Source organism: Sorex araneus, chromosome 3, assembly GCF_027595985.1.
Source record: "Sorex araneus isolate mSorAra2 chromosome 3, mSorAra2.pri, whole genome shotgun sequence".
In the NCBI taxonomy this organism is placed as follows: domain Eukaryota; kingdom Metazoa; phylum Chordata; class Mammalia; order Eulipotyphla; family Soricidae; genus Sorex; species Sorex araneus.
In genome coordinates this window covers 34,186,689-34,212,671 of record NC_073304.1, presented here as the reverse complement: position 1 = coordinate 34,212,671, position 25,983 = coordinate 34,186,689, and the positions used below count along the sequence as shown (strand labels likewise).

The 25,983-nt window shown below is 40.0% G+C and overlaps 1 pseudogene; it reads left to right on the top strand.

The window, feature by feature from the left end:
* Positions 1–202: 202 nt before the first annotated feature.
* On the top strand, positions 203–24,742 carry LOC101553177 (60S ribosomal protein L32-like; annotated as a pseudogene).
* The last annotated feature ends 1,241 nt before the right edge of the window (positions 24,743–25,983 follow it).

Here is a 25,983-nt window from a genome sequence, read left to right as displayed (position 1 = left end):
CCTTCCCAGCCCCCGCCCACTCCCGTCCAAGACTGCCGCCCTGGACGGAGGCATGCCATTACCCAGTGCATTCCCCAACACTCAAGCAGATTTCTCTTCCAGCCCAGGTGCTGTAACCTCCCACAAACCCCCTTTCCCAGTCTCAGCCAGCATCTCTGGACCCAGCTACCATGGGGCAGGGGCATGGCCAATTTTAGGGGGCATGGCCTCTGCTGACATGGGCGTGGCCTCTTTTGGAGCTGATGGCCGCTTACGCAAAGTTATTTTCATCAAACCCAGCAATCTGTTGTTAGATCTCAGTCTTCATTACCTATGTCCACGAGTAACATCCTAGCTATCCAAAACTGAGTAGGCCAATAGGCCGCTAGTCTATTCCAACTTAACCAAAATACCAATGAATTCAAGTAGCCGTACAAGCTATAAGTCTCACATTGAGCAATGTTACTGTGTCTGCTCGAACAAATCGACGAACAATGGGATGACAGTGACAGTGACCCATCTGATAAGGAGTTAATATCAAGGATATACAAGGCACTGGTTGAACTCTACAAGAAGAAAACATGCAATCCCAGCAGAAAATGGGGGGTGGAAATGAACAGAAATTTTCTCAAAGAAGAAATCTGAATGGCTAAAAAACACATGAGGAAATGCTCTACATCACTAATCATCAGGGAGATGTAGATTAAAACAATAATGAGATATCATTTCACACCACAGAGACTGGCCCACATCCAAAAGAACAAAAGCAACTGGTGTTGGCGCAGATGTGGGGAGAAAGGGACTTTCCTTCACTGCTGGTGTGAATGTCGACTGGTTCAGCCCTTTTGGAAAACAGTATGGACGCTTCTCAAGAAATTAAAAATTAAGCTCCCATTTGACCCAGCAATACCTCTCATGGGAATATATCCTGGAGAGGCAAAAAGGTATAGTAGAAGTAACATCTGCATTTGCCAGGCTCTGCCGTGCAGACAAGATACTCTCTGTAGCTTGCTGGCTGTCCGAGAGGAGTGCGGAGGAATCGAACCCGGGTTGGCTGCGTGTAAGGCAAATGCCCTACCGCTGTGCTATCACTCCACCCCTAGAATATAAGTAAGAAAGAAATATAATCACAAAAAAATTTCAGTTCTAGTAGTAATCAGGAAAATGGAAATTCAAAGAAGTTCTATTAATGCACTGTAGCACTGTCGTCCTATTGTTCATCTATTTGCTTAAGCAGGCACCAGTAATGTCTCCATTGTGAGACTTGTTTTTATTGTTTTTGGCATATCGAATACAGGTAGTTTGCCAGGCACTGTCGTGTGGGTGGGATACTCTCTGTAGCTTGCCAGGCTCTCTGAGAGGGATGGAGGAATCGAACCCGGTCGGCCGCATGCAAGGCAAAAGTCCTACCCGCTGTGCTATCGTTCCAGTCCGAGTTCTTTTAATAAGTTTTAATAAGTCTTTAATAACTTCTTTTAATAATTTTTAAAAAATTCAAAGATATAGAAGAAAATATATTTTCATCTCTATGTTTAAGATTGTAAAAAAACCTCAGCTCTAGTTATCAAAAAATGTAAATCTTTTAATAAGTTGTAAAAAATTAAGGATATATGTGAAAACATATTTTCATCTCTATGGGTAGAATTGTAAAATGTATAATCAGTTTGCAGAGAATTTGGCAGTAACTATTAAGATGTAAAATATTTGTGCACTATGGTGAGCAGTTCTGTGTTGCCATATCTCTCCCATTGAAATACTTATCCAAATGTTCAGAAGGCAGGTCCAAGGATGTATGTGGCAGTTTAGTTTTTTCAACTGCAAAATATCAGAAATAACTTCAGTAATCACCAAAGTAGAATTATCTAAACAAATTAGCTTATACATAAACATACATGAAGTAAGGATTTATATATTTTTTAAATGTTCAGTATATGGAAGTGGAAAGATCTAGAAGATAGAGTGTCGAGTGAATGAAACTACACAAACACATATAAAACACTCAAACAGTCTAAACAGCATTATTTTTCTTATTGGCATATGCACTCTGGGTCATTGAATACATGAAAAAATGTGTAGAATACAATATACCAAACTGATGACAGGAGTTATCTCTGGGGTAGAGATGAAGACTAAAGATGGTCAAAAGAAATTTCAGCATTGTCTATGATGCTGAATTTTTATAAAGAGAATATATTCATTTTTTTGTATAATTAAAATGAATAAAAGCTATTCTTACACTAAAGGGAAGGAAACCTTTTTAAATCATCACTCATAAAATACCTGGAAGGGCTAGAAAATCATTGAGCTATGAACAAAATGGCACCTTGGGTGATTTGTCAGGGGACCTTCTAAGTAAAGGGCACTGTGGTTGTCATGGAGATGCTGCCTTCAACACACGCCATTCTCTGCATCTATCTACATGTCAGGCCATCTCCCACTCAAGGCTGTGCTTTGAAAAATTGGTTCACAAACTCAATAGTAATAAGAAAATTTCTAAAATATGTTGAGGGTAGTTGATATTAAAATATCTTTCATTTCATCCTTTATTCTCTCCCTCTCTCAGAATTTCTCTTTTGGAATTTCTCCAGATCTACTTAGCTTTAGGGATATTAAATCCTGTCCAAGAAAGGTTAGCCACTATGTGACACAGATTGTTCTAACCCAGTGGGTCATACTTATGACCATTTAAGTCATATCTCAAAGTTATAGCATCTTTAAAATTTTGTTAACTACAAAATATCAACTTCCAAAGGGAGCTATCTTTCCTAGGTTTCTCTTTTTTTTAAGATCATTCCTATTTTACACACTGCTCTTACCAAACCCACAGTTGGTCCATTATGGGAGAAAAATTCACTACAAGATGAGCCCAGAACAACTGAAGAACCCAATTGTGCTAAAATAAAAATTGAAAGGTTCCGACTGATCCATAATCAGAAGACTACTTCAAACAGTTCTAATTGACTTTAGAAACAAAACTAATCAGAAATATCAAAGTTTAAAGTCTGACAGTAGTGTAAGAATTGTAATATTCTCACAGAACAGAATGAAATCCATCTTCCCAAATCTGCAAATTTCTGCTATTAACAGAACTGTCTTCCAAAGCTGCAGTCCTGCTCTCACAACTAAACAATTCCTGCTAGGCAGAGAAAACACAACATCAGGGAAAACCAATACATGCCTCTGAGTAGAGTCCCTTGCTAACCCCCTGAAGCAGGACTCCTGGGGTTCTCTGTTTAGTTTTGGGGTTTTAGGAACAGCAATAATCTTTCTTTGTAATGGAGATTTTCCCACACTGCATGAGTAAGGGCAATGGGCAGTGAGCTTGGGGTGTGTGTGAGTGTGTGTGTGTGTGTGTGTGTGTGTGTTCAAGCATTGAATCATGCTTCCCAAATGTGAAGCATGTTCTTGACTAGTGAGCCATACCCTTGGCCCGGGGTTTGCCTCTAGAGAGGGAGGCAGGCTTCCTGCTGCTGGGAAGAGGGCTTTCTAAAGATGTTTCAGGAATAATGTATGAGTCGAGGGGGCAGCAGCTTACAAATCAGAACTGTGATTCCTCCTCTCCCAATTAAAAAAATTGAATTAATCTCTATTTGATTTCTTAGCCAAGAACGGGTGTGTCAATGAATAATACATAGGCAGACAGGCCACACAAGAATCTGAAGGCCTGAAAAGCTGAAAGCAAATGATATCCTGAGTGTGAAGATTACAGAGAAGATTTTAAGTAGCATCATATCACGTAGGCAAGGAAAAAACAGGGAGGAGAAAAAAAAATAAGAAATAGAAAAAAAACCTCTTCAAATAATAAACTCTTCTGAGCCCCTGGCTATGTACACAAGCACATTCTTCTCAGATAACAGTAATTGAAAGTCACCTGGTTCTCATTTGAGGAGTGAGGAGGTAAATCAAGAAACAAAATCTAACAACAAAAAAAGGAAATATTAGGGTCATCTGGAGCAATGTTTCAGAGCAGAGAATTGGGGACATTTAAATCTTCCTTTTGGGGTTGAAACTCCATATCCCAAACTCAGCAGGGTTAGGATACAGGGTGGGGCAGAGGCATAATTCCTGAATCCCGTGAGGAAATCTGCTCCTGGATTCCCACAGCATCTCGGGCCTGCCCACCAAGACTGAGAAAATGTGTTTTTTCCATTCGTTAAGCATGAGATAATACCAGGGTATTGCATGGATTAGGCGGATTAAATGTCAGCAAAAGCTTTGCTTTGTAAGATTTCTAACCTGCAGGGTATTAACCCAGCACTTTGGGGAGTGGGGGAGGGAGGAAATCAAGGATATGTTGACACTATGCCCCCAGTGGAGGATCTCAGCCTGGCAGGATCTCAGGCTCTTTGATTCAGTTCTCTAGAGGTATAAGGGGTGCCCTGATGGTTAGGAATCCACAAACTTCCCTGAAAAGGGTCAAATCTCCAGTGAGGAAGCATTGCTGTTGCAAGGAGGGGTGGGTAGCTGGAGATCTCAACAGACTGAACATGCACGAGTGCATGAATGCACAGTCCACAAATATGCTTCTTATCAGCTCTGCTGAGAAAATCATTTTCATGGAGAAAGGTTTGGATTCTTATCTCACCCCAATTCCATCAGGTATTGTCTAGATATTGGATAAGTTTTAGTCTCCTTAACCTTGTCCCATTTGAAAATTTAAGCAGAGAAGCAGCTCCCCTCCTCTATCTTGCCCTCTATGCATTTAGAGCAGGTTTTTAGAACTATGAACTGAAAACAGACAAACCCCTTAAAGGGCTGCCCACATTGCAAAATTGCAAATAAATAGATGAACTTCTTTTCCATTACAGCAACAATACCACAAGGCAGGATTTGTTTACGAGATAATAAATTGGCAAACTAGGTGCAACTGGAAAGTAGTTTCTGTCTCACTTGGAAGCCTAAGTAGAGATGAAGCAGAAGAGAAACCCAGGGCCATAGCAGGCTCCCAAGGAAGACAGGGCAAGAGGCTGCACAGAGCACCTTTTGTCTCTTTGTCTCCTTGTCTCTCTTGCAGATTCGACTATCACCTCAAGTTACTCAGGTGGCCGGGAATCAGTTAAGGTTGAGCTGGGTCAATAGGCAGTAACATTCCTTAGATTATAAACACATGGAACAGAGAGAGCCTCTACCATCAGCAATCTGGCATTATGTTCTGCTTCCATTCTGAATTATGACATCTTAGACAGGTCGAATTAAAGATACCCAGGAGGGGTGGTGTAGGAGTGTCGTGGGGAAAGGCCTGAAAGGAGATGCATAGCTTAGTATGAGTCCTAGAAGAGACTCAGGGGTAACCCCTTATTCTGGGGCAGGCAGCATGGGTCCTTACTGGGACTCTCCCACCCCCAGCATACAGGTTTTCCTGCTCTGTGGACTGGCAGTCATTCTCTAACACCTCTCTCTTGACACCTCTGCAGGTCCTCCCATGTGCCCGTTTAGCACTGCCAGAGGCATACCACCCGGTCACACAGGCCTTTAATAGCAAGTGAAACAGTAGCAGGTGTCAGAGCTGAGAGAGGAAAAAAAAATCTCAATTCCCAGCGGAGGGCGAAGATCATTTTCTGCATTTCCATTTAAAGGGAAAAGTGAAAAGCATGAAATCACATGCCAACAGGGAGAAAGAGCTGAAACCAGAATAACCTTGACAGGAGCAGGTGCCAGCAGCTTCCAGGTCATGGTTCTCCAAAGGGAATTTCTGGGGACAAATAGGCTCTCAGGGACATACAGAGAGAAACTGCCAGTTTCTTACCCGAGCCCCTGAGCCCCAACCTCCATGCCTGCTCACGTCCATCCACCCTGCACCTCGATCCACCTGCCTTGACCCTCCACTCAGCTTATAATCTTTCTTCTAAATCTGCTTATATCCTGGGTTTTGTTAAAAACTCTTACCCAAGCCAGAAATCTGGGAGTCTCCCAAGATTGCTCTCTTTCTCCCTGATTTTCCCACCTGGTGGCCCCAGCCACAGCTGCTTGGCATCTTGGCCAGATGTTCTAGCCTGTCTCTGTCTCCTCCATTCCTACTGCCATGGCTTTCACCAGGTTCTACATCTACAAGGACAGTTGCAGCTGCTTTTCAACCAACCGCCATTCCAACTTCCAGTATAAGACTCTATCGCCATCCTTGCTTAATGCAAACTTGATCAGGGTACTCTTCTCCTTCAAATCCTTGACTAGTTTCCCTTCACTGTCAGGATAAATTCCAAATTTAGGCTAGTGAAGAAGTCACCAATACTTGTTTCTACCTAACCAACCAATCTTTATCTGTTCATTTCTTTTCCTCCCCCAGGTCTCAATGCCTCCCATCAAGATTTTTAGTTATTTCACAAAACTATGACTTTGAACTCATTACCTTGTCATGTCACTGAATTTTGACTTGATCCCTCCAGGCATTTTCTCTCAGCCCATTCACCTGTCTTCTCACACATTTCTGTCACACTGGTGCTACTCTTGCTAGGTCACTGTTTTGCTTTTCTTTCTTTCTTCTTTCTTTCCTTCTTTCTTTCTTTCTTTCTTTCTTTCTTTCTTTCTTTCTTTCTTTCTTTCTTTCTTTCTTTCTTTCTTTCTTTCTTTCTTTTCTTTCTTTCTTCTTTGGGTTACATGGCTGCCCCAATATGTGCCTTTTATTCAAATGTTATTTCTATTTTAATTTTTTAATTGAAGTACTGTGAGATAGATTCTTAAAAAGCTGTTCATGATTAGATTTCAGTCGTGCAGTGTTACATGTTTTGCTTTTCTGCATCTGCCCTTGAAGGCAATTCTGTCTCGTTCAACTTGGAGTCCTCAGCACCTAGGACAGAGTCTGATCCAAAAGCCTGAACAAAAAAGTCTCTGGAATCTGAGAGAGGATATGAAAAGAGTGGGTTACTGGAGCCCAGTGGTGGGGTTGTTGGGAAAGTGATAGAACACAAGAGTCAAAATGTTTTTCTTCCCCCTCAGAAAGCTGCAATTCTTTTGGGGTCAAGTTCTGGACTTAGAGGTTGAGGGGAAACTATGAATGCAAATAAAAATAACAAAGTATTAAACCTGTGGACCACCAGCTTAAATCTCTCTAGAGTAATGTGGAAGGGCACCAAACATCATTGCTTTGCCGGGGAGTGCTACCTTCTCAAGAAGCTGAAAGATGATTTCATTCTCCTTTGAAATTGGGGTCAAATTTACCCTTTAAGTCATTTTAAGCAGAATATTTCACTGTTTTTTAAGAATCACATCCACAATGTTTTATAGTCATCACCACTAACTCTAGAACATGTTTATCTCCTCAAAGGAAACTCTTATCTCCATTGAAGAGTTTAAATGTTCCTCTCTTCTGAAAACTTACTTACTGCCTCTGTGGATTGGCCTATCCTATTTCATACAAATGGAATCACATATGCTGTATTTGGTGTCTGGATTCATTCACTTAACACCAGGATTTTAGGTTCATCTCCATTAAAACATGCATCTCTGTCACATTTCTCCTTACTGCTGAGGGTAAGGATATCCCTTATGTGCTTATCCATTCATCCACTGATGGACATTTAGGTTGTTTCCATGTTAGGGCTGTTATAAATATTTAGCAACCACAGACATTTGTGTACAAGTTCTTGTATAAACATGTTTTCATTTCTCTTAGGTACATAGGTACGAGTGAAGTTGCTTTGGCAAATGCTTAAAGGGTTTTTTTTTTGAAAAACTGTCAATAAGCTCAGCAGTTACATCTTTTCTTATACTCATCAGCTATATTTTAAGGTAATGCTCTCTCACTTAAAAAATTTAAGATGTATAATTTTTAATATTTGGGTCCTTTCTATAGACACTGAAAATGTGCACCCCATTTGGACAGCAACAGAGTCAGAAACTAAAAATCCAAAGTGGGGAAATAGCCTGTGGCTGGATCTGAGGTGGTCTCTAAAGTCTCCAGTCATGTGTATCCCCAGTTTGGTTCATTTAGAACTTCTATTCATCTCAGAATCCTGAGGAAATCATATGCCCCAAACTTCAGAGAATCTGTGGAGGTATTCACCTTTGTAAAAGTTAGTAGGATTTTCAGTTATGAAGATAGAAGGGGAAACTAGCTATTTAGAAGGCATTAAGCAGTGTCAGTCATGGATTTCATTTCTCTAGGAGGACTCTCTCTCTGAAGATGTGTTGTCGGGGGATGGATAGTTGATCTTAAATCCTTGCCCTTTCTTCCAAGCAGTAAGGCTTTGAGTCCGCTGTTATAGCATTTTTTGCCTCATTTTACTAATCTATAAAATTAAGAAAGAATATAATATCCATTTCGCAGTATTTTCATAGAGACAAATATCAGCAAATACATATGAAATATTTAGCATAGTTTCTGATGTATATTAATATCTCAGTAAATATGTTATTTTTTAGCTATTATTATTCATTGGGTTCTACTCCATGTGCAGTGTTTTACATTATTTTCTCTAATCCTCACAACAAACAGGAGGGAAATCACCATCCACATACATAGTTTGAGTTTAGGAGGAATGTTGCTGTCAAACTTTAACAAAACAGAACAGCAATGACATCTTTAAAGAGAAAACTTTCCCCATTGCCTATCATTTTGCTATTACTTTTGAGACTTTCATCTTTTTTTTAATCACCATGAGATGATTACACAGTTACTAAGTTGTTCATGATTGGGTTTCAGTCATGCAGTGTTCCATCACCAATGTATATTTCCCACCACAAATGTCCCCAGTTTCCCTCCCACCACCAGCCTCCCTCTGTCTCTATGGCAGGCGTTTTTCCTCTCTCTCTCCCTCCCTTCCTCTCTCTCTCATACATTGATGCATAAATAGAGGAAGACAAAAGGTAAATTTCTTGTAAAGAGGAATTTCAGGATTTAGAAAGCTATTCTGTCCTCAAAGAAGGGGAACATAGATTCCACCTCCTTAAATCTAGCTATTTATATTTATAGCGATTTTTTCCAAAGAAGTATGTAAGGAAGTGTGTGTGTGTGTGTGTGTGTGTGTGTGTGTGTGTGGTGGGGAAGAGTAGCATTATAGTAAAAAATGCTTGAAAAATTCATCTCAGTTCCAGTGATCAAGATGAACATTTATAGTCATAATTGTACCATGTAATCTCAATATGATGTGAAAAAATGACACTGCCTATGACCTGAAGTATCCAGAAGCCTAGTCTCATAATGGGGAAAATATCAAACAAATTCCAGTAGAAGAACATCCTACAAACTACCTGAGGGTTCCTCCAAAAATCCAAAGTCATCAGAGAGGTTAAAGAACTGTCCAATTCAAAAGGGACCAAAAGAAACAGTTAAGTCTAAAACTGTTGGAAAAATAAAAGCATTTAAAATTTTCACTGAATGAATTTTTTTCTAAACAAAAGAACCAAAATGAATGTTGCTGCCAAACTTTAACAAAACAGAACAGCAATAACATCTTTGAAGAGAAAACTTTCCCCTGAAAGGATTTCCCACAACTCTGGATCAAATTCTTACATGGGATTAAGATCAAAGTTCTGTTCTTTCTCCAAGAAACTTTCCTAAATATATCAGAGATTAGCACAACTCTGACTGACACAGAAGAGCTAAATAAGGTGGAAACAGGGCCAGAGTTATAATACAGTGGGCAAGGTGGTTGTCTTGCACCTGGTCGACCCAGGTTCTCTCCCTGGCACCCATATGGTCCTTCAACTTTGCCAGAAGTGATCCCTGAGCACATAATCAGTAGTAAACACTGAGCACCACTCAGTATGGCCCAAAATAAAACAAATTAAATAAAAATAAGATAGAGTTTCCTTCCAGGGTCTCAATGTTTTCCTTATCACACTTTTCTGTAAGTTACCCACATGCACTTTAGCACAGCTTTGTGAAATGGCAAACTCATCCATCCAGCTGTGCATTCAATACACTCCTGAGGTTCTAGAGATCTCCATAGTTGACATGTCTGGCCACTGACCACACCTACAGGAGCTTTACAAACAGGCATTAGTGTTCCAGATAAAAGAGCACAGATGGTGGCCACTTTTTGTCAGTTAGATGCCCTCAAGACTCTGAGTCACCAAGGAAGGTTTGACACTTCACTTTGAGGGACTCAGGTTAATTCTTGTGATATTTGAAAAACCCCTTCAGCCCCCCACTTGAAGTCAGACAGTAGAATCTAGAGAAGCTGTACTTATGTGAGTTAAGCTGAAGGGAACAATTGCTTTATTTCTTCCTAACTTTGAAAGTATGCAACTATACTAAGTAGGATTATACCAAGTTGTCTTCTTGATGATCCAGAAAATATACTACAAAAATAATTCATCTGAGTATCAAGTCCCGAAAATTAACAGTATGATTTATAAACAAAGTTAGAAAATATCAACCTTGTGTGTGTGTGTTTGTTTGTTTTGTTTTTAATTTTGGGCCATACCCACTTGTGCTCAAGGGTAACTCCTAGCTCTGCACTCAAGAATCACTCCTGGTAGTGCTTCAGGGACCACATGGGATGTTTGGGATTGAACCTGGTTTGGCTGCTTGCTGGGCATGCATCAGACCTGCTGTACTATCTCTTAGGCCCCATAAAATGACATCTTTAAAAATGGAAAAAGATAAAAATCAATATGAAATGAATGGAATTTGTCCCCTATAGTTATTCCTTCCCTGTAAAGTCATTCACTTTGAGAGATACATGGCAAACATTTACAGGCAAGAATGGAGTGACTCCCTCTCAACTCCAATTAAGGGCTCCAGAAATCTTCCAAAGTTTCACAGAAAACTATAGATCTCAAATGGACTGTAGATTATTGAGACAAGCTATGACTTTGAATATTTTAACATGTTAAGGATAAATGAAGTGAAAAGATCTTCATGGTGTCTGGAAACAGATAAATATAAGATTCCTGTCCAACCTTCTGTAAAACAGACCTAATAAACAATATGACTAGTTTATGGGTTTTGGATATGAATCTAGAAAGCGTTTGAAAAGTCTATGAAGTTGTCTTTTCTTAGGACAACTCTTCAGGTTCTGTCAGAGCTTGTCTATGAGACCAGAGAAACTTTTTTCTGATAATTCATTCAGTAAGAAACCTTAGGATCACCAAAGAAGACACTGAAGTAGGCGATGACTCAGACAAGTGGACCTGAGAGCCCAGTTAGCAGGATTCTAATGTCAATGTATTGATAAATTAGTGTCTTTTTTTTGCTTTTATCAGGGGTCACACCTGGCAATGCTCAAGGGTTACTTCTGGCTATGCATTCAGGAATTGCTCCCTGTAGTGCTCAGGGGACCATATAGGATGCCAAGAATTGTACCCTGGTTAGCTGCATGCAGGACAAGTGACATAGCCACTGTACTATCATTCCAGTCCTGTAAATCAGTGTCTTACAAGCTCGGAAAAGACTCCTTCATACTCAGGAGCTAAAGCACATCTGTGTGTACTGATGCAACTGAATTACCAAAGCACAAGGCTCATATGTTGAACTTAAATGTCCCCAGCAGAGGTTATACCAGAAGCCTGCTGGTCAGCCAACTGGCTTTGCTAGTGTTTCCTCACAATAATACTAGATCTTGGTTTTAAAATACCATCTTGCATTTTGAAGTCTACAAGATGATCTATTTCTTAACATTTGTTTTAGGTTAATCTCATTTGGAGATGCTAGTGGTACAGTCAGTGAAGATGGAGTCATCTGACATATTCTGATTTCAATTATATTTGAGTTTTCAATTTCATTCAGGAGCAAGAGTATTGGGTTTTTCCTTAAATACAACAAGTTATCTCATGGCTCTTAGCCAGTGGTTAGATATCAATGACTTCAGTCAAGTCTTGGACTGAAAAACCCAAAATTTGAGCCCAAATTCTATGTTCACACTGCACTGCACACAGCCTTTACCATCCATTTTCACCAGAAAAAGCTGCAATGGCCTAAAAACAGCACCACTTAATGAATTCCATTTTTTCTAGCTATATTTTTAAAAGCAAGAGGAAAAATCTGTGCTTATCACTTACAACCAGATAGCAGACCTTAACACTCTTGAAGTTTTATCCATGCAGTAGAGGGAAGAACAAACATTTCAAAGTACCTTTAAGTGAATAAAAACTTTACCTCCCAGTATATGCTCTTTAAAAGTAATTTGGACTTTTCCCCTGAATTCCAAGACACTATCACTTTTTTCCCCACTCTCCCCTCTATCAAATGCTTTTTATTGCAAGGCTTCTGGTCATACTCATCATTCTCCTTGCTTTCTGCATGCAGGTCTACTTTGTGTACACACACCCTGTTATGATTAAAAACATTTTCCAGCTGGAAAGTGTCTTCTCCCAGCACTCTATAAAAGAATATTAAAATCAAGTCTGGTACTGTTATGAGTCTCTGAAACAACAATCCTGGAGGCAACAGCTGCTCTTTCTTATTGTTGAAACAGAAACTCTGTTGGCAGCTCTGAGATGGGTTCTTATAGCTTCCCTGAAGGAAACTGATTTAAAGTTTAAAATTCCAAACAACCCCCAATCTCTGCTTGCATGACCTAGACGATCCCTTGCCAGATCTAGAGGGCTCTTGCCACACACCAGTTATTTAAACAGAACGGGTCTCATGTGTTCATGTGCTCCTCCTTGGAAGGAGAGAGAGAGAGAGAGAGAGAGAGAGAGAGAGAGAGAGAGAGAGAGAGAGAGAGAGAGAGAGAGAGAGAGAGAGAGAGAGAGAGAGAGAGAGAGAGAGAGAGAGAGAAAGAGAGAGAGAGAGAGAGATTATGAAGACATTCTCATGTACCTAATGACTTCAGTCTGAAGCAGCTGTCCATGTCAGGTCTTCTGATTTTTTTCAGACTTAACTTTCCATCTGGAATATCAGGAGTGTCAGGCATCAGTACTTAGCACCAAAGAGAGACATGGGTATTAACTACCAAAGGAGAAAATCAACGATTGTCTTTGCAAGATTAACTCCTAAGGAGAACAAAAATAAACTTTCTTGGGAAGAGTTTGAACTGACAGGTTCCTGGTGTGCTAAGTATCACCCACAAACAAAAATCACAAGAATCTTGCTTCTTGACTGACTCAGACATCAAAACCAAATCCAACTATTCAGGGATGCTCAGCATTAGAACATTTTTTTCCAGTTAAGTTCCAAGTCGTGAGATAGATCATCCAAGTTTACCTCTTACATGGGTACAGCTGTCTTTTTACTACTTGCTTCTGTTATCCTTGTGGGGGTCCAGTAGATAAGACATTTTAGTAGGGTACAGCAATAATAGTGGTGATTTATTAGGTCTAATTAATAACACAAATTAAATTTACAGATAGCATATTATGTAATCCTCATAGCAAGCAAAGAGGTGAAAATTATTATTTTTACTTTATGTGTGAGAATACCTTAAATATGTTAAGGAATAGGGACTGTAGAGATAGTGTTGTGTAAACACACAAAAAAGAGGGGGCACAGGGCAAAGGGCAGTGGTGCTTTCTCACACCACCCGTGTTCCTGTTCCATTGTCTCCAGCCCCTTCCCCCACCGTAGGAGGTTGATGGCAATAATGAGGCAGGCGAAGGAAGGAAGGGGAGCCAGGCTGGTTGGTCTCAGTTGCAGTTTATTCCATTCCCATCACCATTCTCCTCTGACTCTCCTCCTGCTTCTTCCTCCTTCATGCTACTTTATTCTCCTTCTCCTCTGGATCTGGATCATGATCTAGCTTCTCCAGATCTGGCACTGGCCCCGCAGCCCACTCTTACAGCCTAGTTAAATCCCCCAGCATGAGGGGTTGGGGCTTACACATAGGTGTGGTTACAATCAATAGGGGTAAAGTTCTTTCCCTCAGGGGATGCTGCTTCTAGGACAGATTCTCTTTCAGCAGGACACCCTCCCAAGAGTGGAATCCCAGGGTGTGTTTTTCCTCTCCTTGTCCAATTAACATATAAGCATTCATAATATCAATCATTTTGTATGGACACAAAAAGAGATGCAGTAAGCTTATAGAATTGCTCTTCTGGGGTCATCTCAATCTCAGACTACAGTGCTCAGGCCAGATTAGTCTTTCCTATCCCTAGCAGGGTCCTAGTCTTGTTGCTTTTGGATCATGACAGCATTTGTCCGTGATCAAGCTCTTAACTTATAGTTAAGCATTAGGCATTTTGGCCAGCCCATTTCGATGCCAGAGTAGCACATAACTCACCGCTTGCCCTGGGTCTGTCCCATCCCTCGTCAGGACCCTGCTTTTGGGGGTGCTAGGAAGTAAGGGCAGCTGAGGCTTAAGTCGAGAAAGCAAATGCCCGGGAATGAATAATATTCGAAGCCAATTAAATCCCAAGTTATAAAAGCATATTAACAACTGTCTTTCTTTGTACATACAAAAAGGACATTGCTTTAAAGTAGACTATTCAAAAGACACAAGGAGAGGAGAAAGGCAATATTAACTTATAATACAAGTTCAGTGTCCTAGAAAGATCTGACCTTACAAATTAACAGAGTCTGATCAGGGGGAAAAGCTGATTAATTGGTTGGGGAAGAGAGCATAGAGAAGTGGTTACAGATAGACAAAGAAATGGGAGTGACTCAGGAGCACTTTGATGGGTGTGACCTGATAAACCTAGGCTCCTTGTGGCAAGGGGAACAGGACATTACCAATGTTGTCTTAAAATGCTTAGAGATTATTACCAGATAAACCTAAACTCTTTGTGACAAGGGAGAAAGGACAAACCAATGATATCCTACAAGTATAGGAGGTAGAGTGCTTGCCTTGCACCTGTCCAACCCAGGTTTGATCCACAGCATCCCATATGGTCCCCTGAGCACTGCCAGAAATAATTTCTGAGTACAGAGCCAGAAGGAGCCCCTGAAAATTTCCAAATATTTCTCCCAAACAAATAAAAAGATGTTAAAAAATAAATCACTTATTTGAGAATTTGCAGCAAGAAAGCAGAGATTGGATTTGAACCCAGATCACTCTGGCTCCCATTTGCTCTCTGTCATGTCTGCCTGTTCTATATCTTCTACTCCTTCCATTGCCAGAGTTGCTGCACCTCAGGTCTCAGTTTAATGATCTAGGGTAGATCCTCAGAAGAAAATGCTCTCTACAATATACCTTGTTGTCTACAAAATATCTTACACTATTTGTTGAAATGAAAACATGCATTGATATACTTCACATGAATAAAATGCCTTTAAAATACTCACACCTAAAATTCCAAAAGACACTTCATCTTCATTACATCTCAGGAAATCTGAAAGTGACAGTATCAACCCAAATCTATTTTGCATAAGAATCAGAAGGATCCGCTTAGAGAAGTGGTAAAAACTCTTGGTAAACTGAGAAATTATTCCCTGCCCTTTTCCAAACTCACTGCTGCTGATGGCCAGCTTTCCTCTAGCTAAAGTAGAAGATAAGGAATTGTAAAAACAGGGACAAACTAAGTCAGACTTTTAGACCTGGATAAAAGAGGTTCAACAAAGGAGGGTAAAGTATTAATTGAAAATGAGAAAATTGCATGAAAGTCTACATTCTGAATAGTGAGATTCTAAGCCCCATCTTCACTACCTAAAAACTGACTGACAGGCCCTTTAGAGAAAAATAACACTAGAGAAAGGTTTATCTATAATGACATTTCAGGGTTGTTTAACAGAAAGGTAGACTCTGACTTATTTCACTTAAAAAAATTTTAAACCTTAAACAATTTAAGCTTTCATTTTGAAGTAATGTGACTAAAAACTTTACCTACCTTTCTGACACCTTTAAAATACTCACACCTAAAATTTCTGACATAAATGTAGAACAATTTTTGGAATCATTAAGCTAGCACTTGCCCCAATACTATTAAATAATGTATAGTTTTTAACTACAATTTCACCTACACTTTAGGACAGGAGGGTTAATCCTGGCTCTGCATTCAGTAATTATTCCTGGAGGTGCTCAGGGGACCCTGTGGGATGCCAGGGATCGGACCTGGGTCAGCTATGGGCAAGGCAAGTGCCTCATCCACTAAACATCTCTCTGCCCCAGCTTTGATACTTTTTAAAAGTATTGGTCAGCTTTGTACAACATTCCTTCTCCGTATCAAATCAGAAGCAAATATTTTCCTGTCAAAAATACATACAATAGCAAAAGACAAACTTATGCTTAGGGAAGTTCTACAGAATGATTGACCTAAAATCTTCTAACATATTGAGGTTACAAAGGGAAGAAGCAAATTGTTCAAGATCAAAGGAAAATAATTATTATTGTAAAGGACAATAGTAAATACAACTTGTTTCTGAACTGAACCTCTTCGCTGTGAAGGATATTACAAAGGAAATTGGAAAAAGTTGACTGGGGTCTGGCAATAATGTATTAATGTTAATTTTCTGATTTTTGTGGTTGCATTGTGTTTATGTACGAGAATGTTCTTGCTTGCAAAGACGGCGTTCTAATGCATTCAGATATCATAGCATTATTAGGTCCAAGACTTCCTTTCAGTTCAGAAAAAAAAAAAAACTCAACAATATTTGCAACTTTACTGAAGTTTGGATTTGCTTTAAAACCTTAGAAAATGACTAGTAAGAGACCAAGAGGGAAATCACGGGAGAAAGAATTTTTTTAAGAAATTAAAATTTTAATGCAGGATATCCACCACCTAAATACTGATATGAGGAGTGGTGGAGATAACCTTACTTCCCTGGTTCTTGCCCCCTCTGGCTAAAGTAATGAGTGGAAGGGTGTGAAATTGCAGCAGTTCCTGGCCTAGAGTAGGAGCAGTTCAGTCACTCTAGAGGGGTGAAAAGAACAAGTTTATTAAAGCAATAGTACATATGCTAGAGAGAGGGCAAGTGGATATTTGCCTAGAAGAATAATGACTTATTTCTTCTTTGTCCAGGATTATATACTTTTCTTTGATGTGGAGTCCCTTCCCTGTTTTTGCCCTATTTTTGCCCCAAAGGTGGCATCCATAACTCCTGAGCAGATGCCCAAAGTTGTGCAAAGATAAACAGAAGCCTGAGGATTCCTTCTCTGAGGTCATATGCCTGAGGGGTTCATTCTTTTGCCCAGATCAATTGATAGTCCTGCTGGAAGGTCATATAAAGGTGAGACAAAGTCTCTTATCAGTTTGGGGGAATTTGAATCAGGCCATTCAAGTCTAGTCATTGTATTCATAAACTGTTGGGACCCTCCCTGTATTGTTATAGGGCCTTCGAAAGAGTTTCCCCTCTCCAGCTACTGTAAGCAGTCCTATTTTTGAGCGCCCTCATCCTACACTTTTAATTTTCTGATAAACAGGAAGGTAACAATTGTCCAACAAAAAATTCTGCCCAAGACCTTAGGGCTACCAGGAGTCTTAGATAATGGGAAAAACCCATGGCAAATGGCTAGACTACTGTGTTTGATCCTTGCATGCTCCGCAACACTTTTGTTAATTAATAAGAAGTGCAAAGAGCCCAATTTTCATTTAAAAGGGAAAAACTCCTTACCTGTAACTTACCTGTGCATTTCTGTAGCACAAAGGCCCAATTTCCCTATAAATACGGCACAAAACAAGCCATAGTTAATTTAATCGTATACTAAGTTCCTCCCTACATGGTAAATTCCTTTTCCATTCTCTTCTATTTTCCAATAAAATTTTCTACTTTCTAAAGCTGAGTCTGAGCATCTTTATTACTCGATTTTTTTATTCTTGAAATGAAAATATTAAATAATAAATATTCCGCCATCCCTGAACCTGCATCACTTTCTTGTTAAAATCTCTGCCTTTATAAATCTTAGTGTCAAGACCCTTTTGAGCACATAGTTCTGGGGCTTACTCACCAAGACCAAGATTCCTGCTTCAAATTCCTCACACTCAGAATTCTTGTGGTCATTAAATTTGGGGGGCTTTCTGTTAAGACGTTCTGTTGTTTATTTGTTTGCTAATTCCAACTTTATTATAAGTTTCCTAAGTACCAAATATAGAGAAAAAATTGAAACATAATAAAAGAAAATAACTTTCCTTGAGACTATTTAAATAGTTTCCCATACAAAATGCCTCAAGGACCAGGAAGATTGCTCCAGGGTTGGAAGCCTGCCTCTTTTGTTGGGGAAGAAGGCAGCTGGAATAAATAAGGGATCACTAAATCAACTATGGTTGGAGGGATCGCTCGGGATGGGAGATGTGTGCTGAAAGTAGATAAAGGACAAAACATGATGGCCTCTCAGTATCTGTATTGCAAACTATAATGTCCAAAAGTAGAGAGAAAGTAATAGGGAAATTGTCTGCCATAGAGGAAGTGGGTGGGGTTGGGGGGAGGGGTTGGCGCTAGGGGTACTGGAAGACATTGGTGGTGGAAAATATACACTGGTAGAGGAATGATTGATCATTTTATGACTGAAACTTAGTCGTGAAAGCTTTGTAACTATCTCACGTGATTCAACTGAAAAAGAAGACATATGCACACCATTACTCATTGCAGCACTTAGGACAATAGTCAAGATTGGAATCAATTTAAGTGTCCAATGATAGATAAGTTGATCATAAAGATATGGTGTGTATATATATATATATATATATGGTGTATATATATATGAGCATTGTGCAGCTGTAAGGAATGATGAAATCATGCATTTTGCTGCAATATGAATGAAACTGAAAGTTATGCTGAATGAAATAAGCTAGAAGAAGAAAAAAACACAAAATGATCTCACTTATATGTAGTTTATAGAACAATTAGATGGGGAATATAATTCTTGAATGGCAGATACACAGATAACCCTTAGTCCCACGGTATACAAAGAAAGAGAAGGAAATAAATTGAGTAAGGGGGAGGGGGACAGAATAGATGAATGGAAGCAATTGGGGAGCAGGGAACAAGAAGCTCCAAATTTACCACTGGTATAACAGAGAGGTAGAGGTAATTATCCAAACCACAGAGTCATCAACAGTAAATACAAGAGATTCAAACTTTAACAACCAAACTTAAAAATGTGCCTGCCAAGGTGACAGGATGGAGGGTGGGGAGATTGGGGAAGGGTATCTGGTAACACTGATGGAAGAAAGAAGACACTGGTGGTGAGATTGGTACTGGAACATAGTATATCTAAAACTCAGCTATAACTAACTTTGTAAATCAAGGTGCTTTATAATTTTTTAAACACAATAGTTTGAAAGAAGGAAGAGCAGTGGCTTTGAATCTCCAACAACAAAGGATACCGTTATTAGTTGCTGTCAGTCATGTACTAAATGTGGACTCTTTCAGATTTATGAGCACAGAAACAAAACACCATCACACCAGCATTTGCAACAAGGAGAAAAAGCCTTTTTGGGCCAGGCAAAGAGAAGCAGCAGGGGTATATAGAACCCAGATCTCTCATCCCTTTGTTTTGGGGATATGTTGATAACAGAAAGAGATGAAGAAGCTAGGAATAAATATGAGGGTATTGGCTTGGCTACAATTGATTGGTTTGACAGCTCTTTATTAATGGAAGTCTTGAAGTCACCTATTATGTGACTGTCTAGAAGGTGATGCTTTCATTGATAGGACAAGGATGAGGATCTTGAAGTCATCAGATTACATGACTGCCTAGATGGTTCAGGTTTTCTATTTGTTCTTATCTGTTATAGAAATTTGAGACCGATTTGTCACCTTTGCTAACCAACTCACTTTTGTACAAGCATTGAATTAAATTGTTGCTAACTTTTGCCAAAACCAATTCCGCAAATTTAGGCATTATTGTTCTTTGGATGTGTATAGTGGAGATGTTCTCTGTGTGAATGGTAGTGGTGTGTTTGCGAGGTGATTGGGGAATTCGGGTGGATGGGAGATCTAGTCTGTCTCTTTACTACAATAAACATCTCCAAGGCACACACTTTATCCTGAAGAAGGACTTTGCAGGGATGTCTATTCTAGTACCATCACGCTTGTTAGAGAGTAGAAGACTTCATGGACAGCTAACTCCAGACTTCTCCCCGGGGGCAGTCAGTCTAGTAGAATGTACCTGAACACACAATTTTTTTTCTACCTCAACCCAGTAACTTTGGAAACCAAGTGCATAAAATAGCCAACATTATGTTAGATGTGGGTATTTGACCTAATTTAGTCCTCAATATGGGTTGGGTGGGATGCAGAAAAAGTGGCCCTGTTAACTTTTTCTGCATTACATTCACATTTAAAGCCTTGAGTTCTGACCTTCTTGTAAGAAGTCCAGAAGCTATGTATAGGGTAAAAAGTGTTGTTTTTTTTCCCTCAAACCTCAGCAGCTGGTCCTAACAGCTGGTATTCCATGCTTGAGGCGAGGCAGGTAGATAGGGGGTCCCTGGCAATGAAGTTTCAGAAAGTCATAAAACCAAATTATGATCTAAAGAAATTACTGTGCCACCAAATCTAAATCAGTCCCAAAGCATGAAACCTAGATTCCCATTGGCAGATGAGGGAACTGAGGCCGCTAAGACTCTGGCACCCAGCTCAAAGAAGGCTGGACCCCATCAGGAGAGGAGAAACTTGAGCAGGAAAATAAGCCATAAAAGGAATTTGAGACTTGCTCTTTTGAGCCTGTGTTCTCCCTTGAACATGTATGTTGTTTGCTTGTCTCTATGTTTCTTTGCTTGCCTATATCCAGTCTTCAGAAGTCTGCGTCCTTTCTTTAACACGTACTTCTCCCTTTCCCATCACTTCTTCCTAAATAAGTTTCAATGAAAACTAATTCGTTTCATTTTTTTAAAAAAAAGGAATTTGAAAGTTAACTACCAAAAGTTTAAAGTTTTTCCCCTTGACAACACCCTAACAACAGATTTTTATCTACATAGTAAGTCCCAAGATGAAGCAGTTTGGGGAAAACTCTATAAAACCAGATTTGCAAAGACAAGCAGATAGCATTCTATTTTGGAATTGCCTGCATCCCAACTGGGATGTACAATTCTGTTCTTTGTTTAGAGTAGGGGGTTGCCCTCTTATATTATCTCTCTTTTCTCTTATATTTCCCTTTTAAAAATCATTTCTATTGAAGTAAGGGGGATTTACAATACTGTTAATTTTACATTTTATGCATACATCATTCCAGCATCACACTATCATCAGAGAGTGCTTGCCTCCCTCTACCGATGTCCCAAGGGCCCCTTGAAATGCCCACCATGAAAGCTCAGTTTTGTAGACAAAATCTCCAGTTTCTATGACTGTCTTTTTGTTCCCTTATGAAACTTCTCTCATCTTTCCTAAATAACACTATTTTACTTCTGTTCATCTCCTCCTGAAATTCTTTATGTAAATGTAGATGATGAATCTAGGAAATTGGGGCAAGGTCAGAATTGACTTTCCTGTTCTTGTGAAGTGTGATCCCTCACTCCTACCTAAGGCCATGGTTCTCTGAAAGCTCAGATGATGGGGATCAATTCCCACCGAGTGTAGATCAAATGGACCTCAGGTGCAGCTTGACATCTGCCTGTGAGGCTCGTGGGAATTTAAGAATCAATTCCTTTAGCAATCTTACGTATCCCCTCTCCCTCAGCCCCATTCTGGTCTTCCCAGGGAGACCAGAATGAATCAAGAAGAGGGAGTAGCATTCTATTTGACAGTTGCTTCCTTGCTTCCAACATCAACCACCAATATAATTTTCTTCCTAACAGTTCCACTTTTGTCCCTGGTTGAAGTTCAGGGTGGAGGGTGAGGAAGTGGTTGGGGAGTGGGGATGAGGAGCAAAGAAACCTTCTTCTAAGAAATATGTCGGTCCTCACCTACATTAGCAAAAATTTTGGAAAGGTATATGGACTTCTTTCCAAATCAATACAAAGAGGAGAGAAAGATGACAACAGAAAAGGTGTCCATAAGTCTGACTGAGGGAAAAATCAGTAAAGAAAGATAGTTTCTTGACAAACAAGAACTTGGCGGAGGGGTTAGCCATCCTCATTGTGTTCTGGGGCTAGTCCAGGATCTAGCCCCAGATCTCCTTCCAATGGAGATCTTTTTCTTTACAAGAAAAAAATCCAACCCCATCAAAATATGGGGAGAGGAGATGAACAGAAACTTCCTCAAAGGAGAAATTAAAATGGCCAAAAGGCACATGAAAAAAATGCCCTACATCATTAAACATGAGAGAAATGTAAATCAAAACAAAAATGAGATATCATCTTACACACTCCTGGATCTGTGCTCAGGAGTGACCCCTACTGGTGCACACAATCCCTGCTGTATGCTGGGAATTGAACCAGGACTGACCAAAGTGATCACATGCAAAGCAAGTACCTTACCTTCTGTACACTCTCTTCAGCCTGTAGGAAACAGCAATTTCTAACCTCTAACCTCCTCTTTCCCAAACCCTTACTGTGTAAGTCAATGATACAAAATTACTCAGGTATGGGAGCCAGGAACTTGCAGTGGAGTGGACTCTACAAGGAACTGGAATATGATTCTACAATGATATTAGCAGCTGTGGAAGAGCTTGAATCATGTCAAGTAGATCACAGGGGCCAGGTTTCTGGAAGTCAGAGGAAGTGGTGGTTACAATGTAGAAAGTGCTATTTGAAGGACTCTCAGCTAAAAGGAAAGCTTTTGAGTTATGGCTCCATGCCCAAGAATATGCATAAGATTTATAAACACTGTTTCATTACTATTGGGCAGTTCAGGGTCTTCACTTCACTCAGAAGCTGTAGGAGGACACCCATTAAACTTACCTGTACTTCAGAAAATTTAAACTCAGCATTAGTGATTTCTCTGTTCTTTCTAACTGCTCCCAAGGCAATCAACATCACTGAAAGAAAAAGAAATTCTGTTTCAGTGAGTGAATTTAATAAACTTCCATCCATCGGCATACTATTATTGCTCCTTATTTCCCTATGGCTTAATAGAGAAGCTTTGAGTTCCGCCCCTATCAGACAGCAGAGAGATACTACATTTTGTTTAACATAATTTCACCTACCTTTGGTAGCCTTTTTGGTACCTTAGGAAATTCTGAGTCACCTATTTGTAGACTCAAGGTTAGATTTCTATTGTATAAAAATGATTCCTTCCTTAGAAAAATGCCTCCAGTTGTACCAGTGCTTTATTAGTGAACTTTTGCCTACCACACATAGGACTCAATCAGATCTCCTTCCAATGGAGATCTTTTTCTTTACAAGAAAAAAATCCAACCCCATCAAAATATGGGGAGAGGAGATGAACAGAAACTTCCTCAAAGGAGAAATTAAAATGGCCAAAAGGCACATGAAAAAAATGCCCTACATCATTAAACATGAGAGAAATGCAAATCAAAACAAAAATGAGATATCATCTTACACCACAGAGACTGGCAGACAAACAAAAGAACAAGAGCAATCAGTGCTGACGCAGATTGGAGGAAAAAGAGACTCTCTTTCATTGTTGGTGGGAATGACTAGTCAAACCTTTTTGGAAAACAATATGAACATTCCTCAAAAAACTAGAAATTGAGCTCCCATCTGACCCTCCTGGGAATATACTCTGGGGACCCCAAAACACAGCAGAAATACAACCTGAACTTCTATATTTACTGAAGTACTATTCATAACAGCTAGAATCTGGAAGCAACCTGAGTGCCCAAGAACAGATGACTGGATAAAATATAGATGACTGGATAAAATATCTACATAATGGAATACTATGCAGCCATTATGGAGAATGAAGTCATAAAAGTTGCTTATAAATGGACGGACATGGAGAGTATCATGCTGAATGAAATGAATCAGAAGGAGAGGGACAGGTATAGAATGCATTCATGGTGAGGGTAAACAGGGGCCAGGAAGACTGGTCAGTGGTTGGAATCTTGCCACAGAGTGTGTGTAGTTTCTTTTGTGTGTGGGGGGGGGGGTGGGAGGGGTAAAAGGTAGTTAGTATAGGAAATAAATCAGCATGACAACAATAATTGGAAATGATTATTTTGAGCAGGAACTGGGTGTTGAAAGTAGGTAAAGGGATATACTGGATAACCTTTCATTATCTATATAGCAAACCATAAGGCCCAAGAAAGAAAGAGAGAGAGAGAGAGAGAGAGAGAGAGAGAGAGAGAGAGAGAGAGAGAGAGAGAGAGAGAGAGAGAGAGAGAGAATGCCTACAATAATAGGGTGGGGGATGCAGAGTATGGGAGGGAAATGGGGCCCTTTGGGGGTGGGTAAAGTACACTGATGAAGGATAGGTATTGGAACATTATATGACTGAAATCCAAACATAAACAACTTTGCTTTTTGTTTGTTTGTTTGTTTTGTTTGCTTTTGGGGTCACACATGGCGATGCTCAGGGGTTAATCCTGGCTCATGCACTCAGGGATTACTCCTGGCAGTGTTCAGGGGACCATATGGGATGCTGGAAATTGAACCTGGGTAGGTCGTGTGCAAGACAAACGTCCTACCCATTGTGCTGTCACTCCAGCCCCAATCAACAACTTTGTGAATGTGTTTAGATTCAATACAAATAAATTTTAAAAAATCAGATTGGACTCTTCCTCGGTGCTTCTGACCGAGGTGGCCACAGTCTCCCAACTGCACTGTGACCACCTTCAGACCCCTCGTGAAGCCCAAGATCGTCAAAAAGAGGACCAAGAAATTCATCAGGCACCAGTCCTACCACTGTGTCAAGATTAAGCGGAACTGGCGAAAGTCTAGAGGCATTGGCAACAGGGTGCACCGGAGATTCAAGAGCCAGATCCTGATGCCCAACATCGGTTAAGGGAGCAATAAGAAGACGAAGCACATGCTGCCCAGCAGCATCCAGAAGTTCCTGGTCCACAACGTTAAGGAGCTGGAGGTGCTGCTGATGTACAACAAATCTTACTTTGCCAAGATTGCTCACAATGTGTCCTCCAAGAATCGCAAAGCAATCCTGGAGAGAGCAGCCCAGCTGGCCATCAGAGTCACCAACCCCAATGACAGGTTGCCCAGCTAAGAGAATGAGTAGGCAGGCGTTGGGCGCCTTGCATTGTGTTAATAAAGTGTGTAAAAGTGCAAATTAAAAAATCAGATTGTCTTCCTTCTTTGTGCCTGAAAGCTATTGCACCAGACTTTCTCCTTAGGACTTGACTATTGCAATTAGTTGTCACCGTTGGCAAATTTCTCTGTACATCAGTTTATCACTGTCACTGTATCACTGTCATTCTGTTGCTCATCGATTTGCTACAGCGGGCACCAGTAACATCTCCATTGTGAGAATTGTTACTGTTTTTTGGCATATCGAATATGCCACTGGTAGCTTGCCAGGCTCTGTCGTGCAGGCGTGATACTCTCAGTAGCTTGCCAGGCTTTCCGAGAGGGATGGAGGAATCAAGCCCCGGGTCGGTCATGTACAAGGCAAAATACTTTATCCGCTGTGCTATCGCTGCAGTCTGCATTAGTTTATACATCTATAAATTGAAAAATAATGGTTTATAATTCCTAGTGTAATTGTCAGAAGGAAAAAAAATATATGCAATACCACAGCACAGTGTATGGCACTATTAAGTACACAATGCATAATAACTACTACTATTATTGTATAAGCTTAGTCTAGTTCGGTGCAAAGTCTTCATTTTAAAGTATGGTAAAAGTGTTTGTATCATCTTTCAAATGCAATAAGCAAATCATATTAGCTTCCACACTAAAAATAAACAGTTTGCTAGGGTTGGAGAGATAGTATAGTGAGTAACACAGTTGCCTTGCACATGGCTGACCAGTGTTTTATTCCCAGCACCATATATTGGCCCCCAGTCATCACCAGGAGAGTGATCCCTGATCATAGAGTCAATTTTAATCTCTGAGCACTGTGGGAGTATGGCCCCAACACCAAACTCAAAATCTTAAACAGTTGCTTGCATCCTTATATAGATACTTGTAGGCAACTTGTTTTAATCACAACCCAATTGCTAATGGTCTTTGTGAATCCCCCAAATTACTTAAATTACTTATTTTTTTCCTTAAAATATTTTGTTCTGATTTTGGAACTGCTTTTCTAGTTCTGCCAACCCTCTGACAACTCTAAGAAACTTTCAGGAAACAAGTTTAATATGTATGAGCCAAGGGCTGATGATTAGAAACAGCTCCTAGTGCAGAGAGAATCACAAGAGGTTTAATCCTAGATTCTGGTTACACTCCCTAAATGCTAATACCAATTCCATCTACACTCCTTCCAATGTTTCTGGACTTTTACAGCTCATTAAAGACACA